The sequence below is a fragment of the Mandrillus leucophaeus genome, unplaced genomic scaffold, assembly GCF_000951045.1.
Source record: "Mandrillus leucophaeus isolate KB7577 unplaced genomic scaffold, Mleu.le_1.0 Scaffold453, whole genome shotgun sequence".
NCBI lineage: Eukaryota > Metazoa > Chordata > Mammalia > Primates > Cercopithecidae > Mandrillus > Mandrillus leucophaeus.
In genome coordinates this window covers 1,608,020-1,620,826 of record NW_012104843.1, presented here as the reverse complement: position 1 = coordinate 1,620,826, position 12,807 = coordinate 1,608,020, and the positions used below count along the sequence as shown (strand labels likewise).

General features: G+C 45.8%; 1 protein-coding gene and 1 long non-coding RNA gene across 4 annotated transcripts in view; one reads left to right on the top strand and one right to left on the bottom strand.

Annotated features, from left to right (window-relative positions):
- The window catches only part of PTPRM (protein tyrosine phosphatase, receptor type, M), a 704,023-nt gene that overhangs the window by 36,761 nt on the left and 654,455 nt on the right, over positions 1–12,807 (bottom strand). The gene's annotated exons all lie outside the window — the stretch shown is intronic.
- On the top strand, positions 3,184–11,640 carry LOC105549714. The gene is made up of 4 exons (XR_001007594.1): positions 3,184–3,361; positions 4,387–4,471; positions 7,529–7,609; positions 11,368–11,640. It is a non-coding gene; the product is annotated as an uncharacterized LOC105549714 (long non-coding RNA).

Below are 12,807 nucleotides of genomic sequence, written 5' to 3'. Positions count from 1 at the left end.
ATATTTATATATTTTTTTTGGTAAGAATGTTCTTCTAGACATCATGATGAGGGGAGAGCAGGACCAGAGGCTGGGCAGGAACATGTGACCATCTCATCTCAAGGCTCTGTCCTTGGCCTCTTCTGCCTCCCCAGGATTCCTGGCATTTTCATCTACTCCTGTCCCTGCCCCTCCATGGATGAGTTTCTATTCTGTAACTCTAGCCCTGTTTCTCCATGTGCTGAATTTAATGTTTTTTGTTTGTTTGTTTTTGTTTTGTTTTCTTTTTTAGAGACAGGGTCTTGCTCTGCCATCCAGGCTGGAGCACAGTGGCTTGATCACAGCTTACTGTAATCTTGAACCCTTGGGCTCAAGCGATCTTCCCTCCTCAGCCTCGTGAGTAAGTAGGACTACAAGCACATGTCACCATGCACAGCTACTTCTTTTATTTTTTATAGAAATGGGGTCTTGCTGTGCTGCCCAGGTTTTGAACTCCTGGTCTCAAGTGATACTCCTGCCTTGGCCTTGAAAAGTGTTGGGATTACAGGCATGGGTCACTGTGCCCAGCCTTCTGAATTTGATTTTTAACTTCTTTTGTGAGCATTTCCCTTGGAGGTCCTAGCAGCACCTCAAAGACCATAAGTCTAAAAGAGAATTCTTCGCCCCACAGCCACTGCTCTCCTCCTGACTTCCTATGTGACTGCTATGATTCCCTTAATCAACCCATTCCTTCTCCAAAACCCAACCATTTGCCAAGGCTAGGAGTGTCTTTGAAGTAGCTCTCAAAGTGTGGTTTCCAACTTCTTAGTTCCTCTGCCACAATCCTAAATTTAGGCTCTAGTGTCTTCCTGCATGGGCATTCTACGTATCCCAATACCAGAAAAACTCTCTCAATGTGTAATCCCAATGCCATTTACTTGTTCTGCTCAAGAATCTCCTATTTCTAACTACTTTCTGAAAGTAAATAAAAATTATTTGGCCAGGCACGTAAGAACCATTTTTTAAATATGGCCCCAACCAGCATTTCCGGTCTTATCTTTTATAGCTGTCTTTTCTATGCACATATATTTTATGTTGAAGGACAAGTGCTTGCCCTGATTGCCAAACATACCCAATAATCCAAACTCCTACTCGCACCATTCCTTCTATTTAGAATGTTCTCCTCCCATCCATTTCTTCCTAGTTGAAGATATTTTGCATTCTTCGAAGTACATCTCACATGCTGCACTCCTTCAGAGTCTCCTCCATAAAGGTGAGCTCTTTTTGCTGCCCTGATGAAACATGCTTGTTCTGACCCTGGTATCATGCCCTTCTTGCACTGTTTGACTGTAAGCTTATTCCTGGCCAGCACATAAACGGTGTTGTTTTGCTTATTTCTGCAAACCCTGCAACACCTGATCGCTGTGTCCTGTGCACACTAAATATGCAATGTATACATATAAAACTGAATCTCATGCAGACAGTGATAGGCTCAGTGTAGAAAGGAAAGTTCCAGACTGGGAAAGTTTACAAAAAAGAAATCTGAGCTGAGAGGACCTCTCCCAGAATGCCAACCCCCTGAGGCGCACTGATGTTCCCCATGAGCTATGTGGCTGCTTATTTTAGCTGCCTCCTTGTGAAACTTTCTGGCTATGGATTCAGGGCCCTTCCAGGGAAGCCTCATTACCTTTACTTGGCAAGACGTAAACCAGATATGCTGGGAGTTGCAGATACTGCAGAGCAGGTGACAATGATGGTCCCTGCCCTCGGTAAGTGTTCAGTCTTCTTTGGAATCTTTTCCCCCCTCATTATGGGAATATTATTTGTAACTTTATAAAGGGCTTATCTATAATATCTCAGAAATTTACATAATGGATACCTTTGCTCTATCAAAAATATCCCAGAGTAAGAGAGACCTACAATTTCTCCTTTCCCAGATGTAAAGTCAGTTTGAGCAGATCATGTATATTTGTGGAGATGTCTAATTTGACAGTAACAATGATTTCATTTCAAGAGTGTCCAGCACCACACTTTTATGAGGCCAGTTAGCAAATATGCTTATATGGGATATACTAGATTCTCCTGTATATTAGGGCATTAGCTTTTACCTTTTTGTGACTTCAGTTATGCAAGCAGAAGGTAGTGGGATAGATATAAAACTACATACATCGTATACAGGCACACTTTAAAAATAATTATCGGTGAATATACACTTTAAAAATTCATTTCTCTGAAAATGACAACTGAACAGAACACACACATCCGCAACGTAGTTATACCAGGTTTATCTTACCTAATAAAAACACCTTATCAAGATTTATCTTAAGTAATAACAACGATTTTACTAATTACAAGATGCAATTGATGTATGATATTTTGGATGGTCACCTAATCTTCCATTTAGATTCTTTAACCTCCTTGTTCTTGAATTTTCAGAAATATGACAGTGGGGTGCGTCAGTGCCCAGAAATCAGGGAAATCATATGCCCCTTGCATGCACTGAAAGCTCGGTTTCTTTGGAATTATTGGGAGGTGCGCTCCCAACTCCTTCAACTCCCTGGAGCGAGCTCTGGTTCCATCCGAAATCCGACCCTGGGCCCTCCCGGGCTGGCTGCCCCCGTACCCAGCTCCAGGCTGTCAGGCTCCTGGCCCCCCGCGGATGCAGCCGGGCGCCCCCGCGCGTCGGCCGCAGGCAGCAGCCGCCAGGGCTTCCAACTTGGGCCGCGCTTCCGCAGAACAGGTGCCGCGGCTCTCCCAGCGAAGCGAGGGAACAATGAAAAGAAAATGCGATCTGCTCTCAACTGCTCGGCACGGTGCTGACTTCGCGCCGCCCGGATGCCTCCGACCGGGCGGTAATTGCGAGGGAGGAGGCGCGGGGCCGCTTCCTTCCAGAACGCGTGCTGGGCAGGGCCCCTCCCAAGCACAGGCACCTGGCGGGGCGGACCCAGAACAGGCGGCCCAGGCATTTCGAATCCGGTCCTCCCCATCTCATCTCCCAGAATATCCCGAAATGGTTTGCCACATCGGTTTTCAGCCTACTAAAAGCCCTTCTAAATTGGGTTTCCTTTTAGTATCTTTTTAACTGCTTGTACTTGTGTCAAGTTATTATTTTGCTTTAAAAAAAAAAAAAAAAAGGAAAAGGAAGACAAAATATGCTTCGTTCTCGCTGCATTTAGACTTTCTATGTCTGGAGACTGTGGGGCTCGCAGTCGCCTCCTGTCCTTTAAGGTCTTAATACAGAGATGCTGGAACTACTGGTTTGGAGGTGCCCGTTGGAGCCCAGGAACCAAGGAACTGGAGGCTCCCCTACTCTGATCGTGCTCCTGGCTTGGCTGCCTCCTGCAGCCCAGCGCTGTCTGCACAGCTTCTAGGAGAGGCTGCGCCTCCCACGCATCCTAATCATGTCAGGCGGCAACCTCCAGCCCAGAAAGCAAGGTCCGGAACCCGATCGTCTAATTACCTTAGTGCCCTGGCGGTGGTTCCATCAGGCCATCAGTCAGGCTAACAGTCCTGAGCCCTGCCACCTGCTCATTACTGCCGGAGGGCGGCAGGAATAGATGTACGGTCCCTGCTCCAAAGGGGTGATCCTTGTTGGCTTTACAACTTACAAACACGAAACAGCACAGAAAGCGCTGTAACTCCAGGATTTCTAACTTCCTGAAACAAGATCTTTGAGGTGGGTCATTTTAAACCAGCAGCCCAGATAATATCCAGGTAAATTAAAGTCAGAGGATGGCTAGGGGCCAGAGCTGTGGCTCCCGAGGCTGCCAGCACATGACTGTAACCTTCAGGGCATTTGACATGACTACAGCAGCTGTTATCAAAGTGAAGCAGGCATGAGACTCTCTTGGAGGGCTTCTGAACAAATTCAGTAGGTGTGACTTTGTGGGGCCTGAAAATGTGCACTGTGAACAAGCTCCTAGGTGATGCTGTGGTCTCTGGACCACACTGTGGGCAGCAAGGATTGAGATAGCACAGCCGCAGAGTCTGGCCAGCCTGGAGCCCCGGCTCTCACGCAGTGTTGACGTGAGCTAGAGGGGCTCACTGGAGTTTGCTCACCTGCAGGGGCTTCATCTGTAAATAGGGCATGATTATAGGTCCTATGGCAGAGAGTTCTAAGAAGTCAGTGGTTCCCAAATTTGCCTGCATATTAGAATCACTTAGTTGGGGGGAGGGAGGTCTTAACAAATTCTACAGCCCAGGCCACACTCTAATTAAATCATAATTTCTGGGGTGGGACAGAGGTATCAGTAGTTTATTGAAGCCCCCCTCCCCTTAGGCCATTCTGAAGTGTAGATACATTTGGGAACCACTGGATTAATTGATAAAATGTGATGAAAACAGCCATGTGCCAAGTTTATCCAAAAATGGAAATTGAAAAAATGAAAATTCTGACTATTAAGTGATAGTTTGTGATCTGGACCCTAGATGTCTACAGGAATTCAGAGGCCAAGGAGCCCACGGAGGCCTGGAGAGAGGAGGCAGGGTGTCCTGGAGAAGGAGGAGGGCAGAGGTAAGTACTGACAATTGTGCATGGCTTATGATCGTGAAGGGACAGCTGGGGGAACCCTCTGCTGATTCCTCTCTCCCTCAAACCTTATCTGAGAAGATGAGAGAGAGGGAGAGGGAGACTGGCATGTCTATTTGCCTATCAGTGTGGTTTGATTAACTCCCAACACAATAGGTGGTTTTGGAGAAGGGGATTCAAATCAAATACAGCTGTGAGGAATCCCGGAGACAGTCAATTTCCAAACACTCATTTTCAAGATTGTCGCAACTCCCATCCACCGAGCAGTTCCTACTTTGAACTGGACACACTGGATGCCTGCATTCTGATATCTGTGGCCTCACTTAGTGGCTGGAAGAGCATGTGATTTGCCCAGAAGAGACCTAGCAAGGGCCAGGCTGGTCTCGATCCTTTTCATTCCTTGTATTTCCTCGTGCTTCTGGAAGGAAGAAGCAACAGGCAGGGCTAGGGAGGGCAAGTGGCTTGCTCAAGGCAGTAAATTAGATGGTGATGAAGGAGAGGCTGAAACACAGGCTCTGACTCCAGCTGCAGGGCCCTTTGGGAAGACGTAACTCAAGGTACTTTACGCTTTCCTCAGTCTTACCTGGAGGCTTGGCCTCTTGAACAGAAACAAAGTAGGAAGTCCTGAAATGACTTCAGCTGCCTTTTGTGGGGGGGCAGAACAGGAGACGGGTGGAGGGGTGGGGCAGGAGAGCAGAATGCACGCTCTGAAACCATCATCCTCCTTTGTCCGTTAGCACAAGCTGCTGTGTTTCTGCTCTGCCCGCTGTGTCAGCAACTCTCCTAGTCCGCAGGAGGGAGCCTGGGCAGAACTGAAGGTGTGTTTATGTGCATGCGCATGAGTACTCATTTTGCTAAGAAACCCATGATGAAGAAGGACTAAGAAATGTAATTGTTAGCTCTTAAGTTGGGGGCACCATAATGTAATCCAATAAACACAACTTTAAAGGGGAAGAAGGGAGGAAAAAGAATAAGGCAGTTACAAGTTTTGATTTGTCAAGAGTTTTTAAGACAAACAAAAAAAATCTTCTTTGTTTGTATTGAAAAAGATATCCAAACAGAGTATCCATACTTCTATTAATAGTTGTGTTGGGCCGGCTGAGAAGAGGTTTGATGGACATTGGATAGTGAGAGCAGAAACATTGCCACGAAGCACAGCTACCACACAGAGCCCAGCCACGAGCAGCTGCCAGCTTTGTTTCCAAGATAACAGATTTATTGTATCCCCAAACCTTTTGGTTTAGAGGTCTCACAGGAATAAAACATTACTCATTTAAATATCCTGAGAACACAGATTGCTCTGGTCTCAGTGTGACGGAGTAACATGGACGTGGATTTTTTTCCATCTTCCTTGTGATGGTGCAGCAGGTGACTTCCACCCCGAGCCTGTTTTCTCATGCATATATGAGATCACATTATTAACTTCTTAGGGAGGGTGTGAAGATGAGATGAGATTTTTAAAAGTATATATAAAGTTGCGGATTAAGTACCTGGCTTATCATAGCTTTCCTAGATTCTTCCTTTCAGACTGGCTTTATTTGGAAGGGGGGATCTTCCTTGGGAAACATCCTTGAAGATTATTTCAAAACTGGCAGCCAATCAAGAGCTTCTGGAAGTCTGGATAGTTTGAGTTTGGGAAATAACTTCATATCGTAAGTAAATCTCTCTTTCATGCCTTTACGGTCCTGCCTAAAGTACCCTCACAACTGTGGTCTCTGAACCACACTGTGGGCAGCAAGGATTGAGATAGCACAGCCGCAGAGTCTGGCCAGCCTGGAGCCCCGGCTCTCACGCAGTGTTGACGTGAGCTAGAGGGGCTCACTGGAGTTTGCTCACCTGCAGGGGCTTCATCTGTAAATAGGGCATGATTATAGGTCCTATGGCAGAGAGTTCTAAGAAGTCAGTGGTTCCCAAATTTGCCTGCATATTAGAATCACTTAGTTGGGGGGAGGGAGGTCTTAACAAATTCTACAGCCCAGGCCACACTCTAATTAAATCATAATTTCTGGGGTGGGACAGAGGTATCAGTAGTTTATTGAAGCCCCCCTCCCCTTAGGCCATTCTGAAGTGTAGATACATTTGGGAACCACTGGATTAATTGATAAAATGTGATGAAAACAGCCATGTGCCAAGTTTATCCAAAAATGGAAATTGAAAAAATGAAAATTCTGACTATTAAGTGATAGTTTGTGATCTGGACCCTAGATGTCTACAGGAATTCAGAGGCCAAGGAGCCCACGGAGGCCTGGAGAGAGGAGGCAGGGTGTCCTGGAGAAGGAGGAGGGCAGAGGTAAGTACTGACAATTGTGCATGGCTTATGATCGTGAAGGGACAGCTGGGGGAACCCTCTGCTGATTCCTCTCTCCCTCAAACCTTATCTGAGAAGATGAGAGAGAGGGAGAGGGAGACTGGCATGTCTATTTGCCTATCAGTGTGGTTTGATTAACTCCCAACACAATAGGTGGTTTTGGAGAAGGGGATTCAAATCAAATACAGCTGTGAGGAATCCCGGAGACAGTCAATTTCCAAACACTCATTTTCAAGATTGTCGCAACTCCCATCCACCGAGCAGTTCCTACTTTGAACTGGACACACTGGATGCCTGCATTCTGATATCTGTGGCCTCACTTAGTGGCTGGAAGAGCATGTGATTTGCCCAGAAGAGACCTAGCAAGGGCCAGGCTGGTCTCGATCCTTTTCATTCCTTGTATTTCCTCGTGCTTCTGGAAGGAAGAAGCAACAGGCAGGGCTAGGGAGGGCAAGTGGCTTGCTCAAGGCAGTAAATTAGATGGTGATGAAGGAGAGGCTGAAACACAGGCTCTGACTCCAGCTGCAGGGCCCTTTGGGAAGACGTAACTCAAGGTACTTTACGCTTTCCTCAGTCTTACCTGGAGGCTTGGCCTCTTGAACAGAAACAAAGTAGGAAGTCCTGAAATGACTTCAGCTGCCTTTTGTGGGGGGGCAGAACAGGAGACGGGTGGAGGGGTGGGGCAGGAGAGCAGAATGCACGCTCTGAAACCATCATCCTCCTTTGTCCGTTAGCACAAGCTGCTGTGTTTCTGCTCTGCCCCCTGTGTCAGCAACTCTCCTAGTCCGCAGGAGGGAGCCTGGGCAGAACTGAAGGTGTGTTTATGTGCATGCGCATGAGTACTCATTTTGCTAAGAAACCCATGATGAAGAAGGACTAAGAAATGTAATTGTTAGCTCTTAAGTTGGGGGCACCATAATGTAATCCAATAAACACAACTTTAAAGGGGAAGAAGGGAGGAAAAAGAATAAGGCAGTTACAAGTTTTGATTTGTCAAGAGTTTTTAAGACAAACAAAAAAAATCTTCTTTGTTTGTATTGAAGAAGATATCCAAACAGAGTATCCATACTTCTATTAATAGTTGTGTTGGGCCGGCTGAGAAGAGGTTTGATGGACATTGGATAGTGGGAGCAGAAACATTGCCATGAAGCACAGCTACCACACAGAGCCCAGCCACGAGCAGCTGCCAGCTTTGTTTCCAAGATAACAGATTTATTGTATCCCCAAACCTTTTGGTTTAGAGGTCTCACAGGAGTAAAACATTACTCATTTAAATATCCTGAGAACACAGATTGCTCTGGTCTCAGTGTGACGGAGTAACATGGACGTGGATTTTTTTCCATCTTCCTTGTGATGGTGCAGCAGGTGACTTCCACCCCGAGCCTGTTTTCTCATGCATCATATGAGATCATATTATTAACTTCTTAGGGAGGGTGTGAAGATTAGATGAGATTTTTAAAAGTATATATAAAGTTGCTGATTAAGTACCTGGCTTATCATAGCTTTCCTAGATTCTTCCTTTCAGACTGGCTTTATTTGGAAGGGGGGACCTTCCTTGGGAAACATCCTTGAAGATTATTTCAAAGCTGGCAGCCAATCAAGTGCTTCTGGAAGTCTGGATAGTTTGAGTTTGGGAAATAACTTCATATCGTAAGTAAATCTCTCTTTCATGCCTTTACGGTCCTGCCTAAAGTACCCTCACAAGGCTTCTGTTTTCCAATTGCATCTATTAATTAATGTTATTATTTAATGGGCATACAATACTTATAAGCACAAGGTCACATCTGTATCCACAATGCTGGTTTTCTTCAGCTGTAAAGAAACATGCAGCCTGGTCCCCTTGTGGAATTTTAAGTGTTATCCTACAAACCACACGAGAAATCTGTCTTGTTACTTTCCTCTCTTACCTCATCTTGATGAAAACTTAATCAGAAAGCAGCATCACTCAAACCGCAGCCAGACTTTCAGGAGACACGTTATTTCCACTGCTTGTTCCCCATCTTATTCAAGAGGTTCAGCTTGACTTTTAGCTAGTCCCCAAATGTAAGTCCTCCAGGTGGCCAGGGGAGGGAGATTTGCCACCAGCAAGGGCAACAAACAGAGAGTGTCACATACTACTCTACAGATTATTCTGAAAGAAGAACTTCAGGAATCTTTGGAGCAATGACATTATTAGAATACATATATATGCCGCCAGGTACATCAGAGAGGACATTTCTTAGAGTGGTACGTGATATATCTGTTGAGAAAAGAAATGCCTATTTTCTGTCATTGTCAGTCTTCACATGTGTCAGGGTCACAGTATAGATCTATGACTTTGTGCCAGTCACAGAACTGTTCTGGCCCCCAGTTTCCTTATGTGCCAAAGACTAGATCACATGCTGGTGAAAACGATTCCAACTCCTAACGCTATCTGATGATATGCCTGCTCCCATTAACTTTGTGGGGTAAGTACTATTATCCTTATTTTACAAACAACATAAAGCTGGGAGAGATTAAGAGACAGGAGACCTAAGGGACCAACACTGTGGCTGCAATGAGGGAAATTCTGTGCGTAGCTCAGGGCTGTGGTGTCCAGGCTGTCCTGCCAGTCATTCAGACAGCCCTGAAAGCCATGACTGGGCATTGCTGGGGATGCAGAGAGCAAGGAGACATAGTTCTAATAGTCACTGACAGACAGATGTGTAAACAACAAACTCACTCAAGGCAGAATGAGGGGTAAGTTTACTGGTCAAGAGCACATTCCCTAGAGCCACACTGTCTGGGTTCAAAGCCAGGTCCCATTTATTAGCTGTGTGACCTTGGCTTCATTTTCCCATCTGTAAAATGGGATAAGAGAGTTGTTATGAATATTAACTCAATTCTTTCCTTGTAAAGCACCTAGAACATGCTCAGCACAAGTAAATGTTCATTAAAATTTTAAAAATGAAAACTGCTATTGGCAGTCAGAAGCATGCTAATTCCAAAGAAAGGTATGCAAAGCTTCGTAAGGAAAACTACCTTACAAATGAGACAGAAATATGGAGTGCTGTTTCCATGGGTGGATATGGAAGAGAGGGATATTCTAGACTTGGGGAGTTGGCAGAGGGCAGCTGGAGGGGTCTTGAGGCCCTGGCAGATGGGGCTGGGAGGGTGCGATCCTCCGACAGCAGCTGGAAGCAGTCACTATTTTGTGACCGGCAGCTGCTTCTGAGGCCCTTCTCGCTGCACTTTGATGCTACACTTTGAAATAAAGGGAATTGTGTTGGGAAGGAAAGTTTGTATTCAACAGGAGTGGGAGGACACAGGAATGGGTTTTCTGTAGGAGCAGGGTTTTTAAAGGATACCGAGTTCCTTTGTGTAGGTGCATGGAATCACTGCCACCACCGTGGGGCTCTCTGCAGCTGAGCCAGCTGCCCTGCTGGGATGGGCTGCTAAGTGCAAGGTGCGAACGAACTGCGACAAGGGACGTGTGAGCAGGTCAGATATGGCAGAGCTGGGGGCAGTTGGGGCCGGGGATCACCCAGGATGATGTGCCAGGCAACCCCTCACCAGCGGCTTGCTTGGATCCTTCACACTGCCTGAGAAGAGGGCAGCAGCTTCAGGACTGGGGTGGCAGGATAACAGGCACAGGTCAGGGTTCCTAGAGCTGGTAAGCTCAGGCACTGGGTCTCCTGTGTCTCCCAAGTTGCCAAGATATGACCTCTCTGACTTAGCCAAGACCTGGGAAAGTTCTTGAAACACACATATGCACATGATATTCTTTTCTTCTAGATAGACGGATAACATTTTAAGAACCTCGGATAAAGTTTTTATAATGAACTTTATCTTAAAAATGAACATTTAATGATGACACAGTGTGCTGTAACTGAAAGAAGCCTGGCAGGCAGGCAGGAGGGCTTGGGGCTAATCCCAGCTGTGTTCCAGTCTAGCCCTGTGGTCTTGTGCAAGTCACTGAACATTCTGGTACTCAGTTTCCTTACTGGCAAAAGAGGAAACAAGACCATATGATTATTACAGGTATTCTGAGTCCTATAGTTATCTGATTATGTGATTCTAGAATGTGGTTCTTTGGAAGCCTTAGGAGTCAGGAGCATGGGTTCCAGAGTTCAAATCCTGGGTCCCACATTAACTAGCTGTATGAAGTTGGACCAATTTATTAATGTCTTTATTATACAGAGAATAGGATAACAATCATGTCTATTTCTTAATCACTCTGATGAACTAAAAACTCACCACACTGTCTTAAGTTACTTACATAAGAAATGTCCAGTAACTGTTAGTGGTGGTCACCATTACCCCAGCACTTCTGCTATCGAGAAGGGAACAGCACTCAGTATAGAGCTCCAGGTGCTTCATTTATTGTAAGACAGAATGCTTTATGGTCTGTATCAGTATTAGGAAGACAACAAGCTTTAATTTCAGAGGCATTAATCAGGGCTAAGTGCCTCTGAGATAGTCTGAAGTACGTACCTGTCCCAGCTCATCTCTGAGGAAATAAAGGGCTCTAGGGGTGAAGGAAGGAAGAAAGGAAGAGGAATTTACAAAAGACACGGGTCAATCTGAGTCTCAACACCCTCACCCTCTTCCTTAGGTTATCACAAGGAGCTGCTAAACAGATCAAAAGGCACTGAAGGATGGAGTGACAGGACATATGACCTGCCCGAGCCTTGCCTGCACATCACATAAGCAGTCCTAAGGATGTGAGGTATAATGATGCCGCCAGTTGAATGGATTGAAGCTCCTACACATACGCTGTTGGTTTCAGATTCTCTACCCTACAACATCAGAAAAGAATCTATTTTTGGTGAGATAACAAATGTGCTATGTTACTCTAGAATAAAGAGATCTGTTTACTTACAATTTTAAGTGATAAGCGTTCTGCTTCTACTTTATAGTAGACAATCTAAAGCTAAAAGATGTAAATCCAAACAGTGTCGGGTGTTGAAACATCTACTCCCAGCTTCCGTTCACATCCCCTTCTGCAGGCAGTCTTCCCCACTGTTCATCCCTGGTTTCCTGCAGTGCATCTGTTTCAGCCTGTGCTGCTTTATACAGAGTCCTAGCAAGTAATCCCATGCAATACCTGGGGACTAACTCACCTCTGCTTCCTCAGCTAGTACTGGCCAAGGTGACCAGTCCACTTCTGGAACTCAGCAGTGCCCCCACAACTTTCTAATCATGTTACCCAAATGCACGTTCCTTGTCCTGAGCTCTACAAACCTGTAATTCAGGCATAGGGAAGCAACTGACACACTATCTTCCTGTCGGGTACGAAGCGGGTTTTTGCATGGATTTCACCGCAGAGGTGTGTCCAGACCTATTCCACCTTCTCGCTGCTAGAAACCCGGTCCCAGAGACAGGGAGTGGTAGCTTATGCATAAGTTGCTGTCTGTCTCTGGTCTTAGACATATGGCAGGCACTTTCAGTGAAAAAATTCCGAGGCAGTGAATTCTGGTTGTCTGTAGCCTACTGAATTGTGTTCCTCCTCATTTATTTTCTTAGTTCATGAAACTAAAGTGGAGACACTGATGTGTTTGCCAGTTTGTTAATCTGAACGCAATTGTGTAAAGACCCTATCTAAAACCAGCTACTGGACTATTCTGTTTCTTTGGTCCTGTCCTCCTGGAAGAGGTCCCAGTGGTTACTCACGTATTTATGTGGCCAGACAACCCTAACCCTTCAGGGAAAGGCAGAGAAAGGGCTCCGATTAAAGGAGTAGATTTGGAAAGTAGAGAAAGGAGAAAAGAATTCTGCCTTCAAGAAAGGACCTCATTTACTGCTTTTCAGCAAATTGTTCAAGAATAGGATATACCTGCTGTGCGCAAAACGGGAGAAAAACCGACTTTCAAGGGCTCGTGTGAGCAGAACAAGGAAGGAGGGCTATCACAGCTCTGAGACCATCCCATATTGCTTCCAATGATGGTACCAGGAAACTCCAGCTGTGCACACCCGAGCAGGTAGGAGTGTGCTGGAGTCACGCTGTAAAAGTGCTCGGGCTGTGATGCATCGGTCCCAGATGCACCTGTCCATC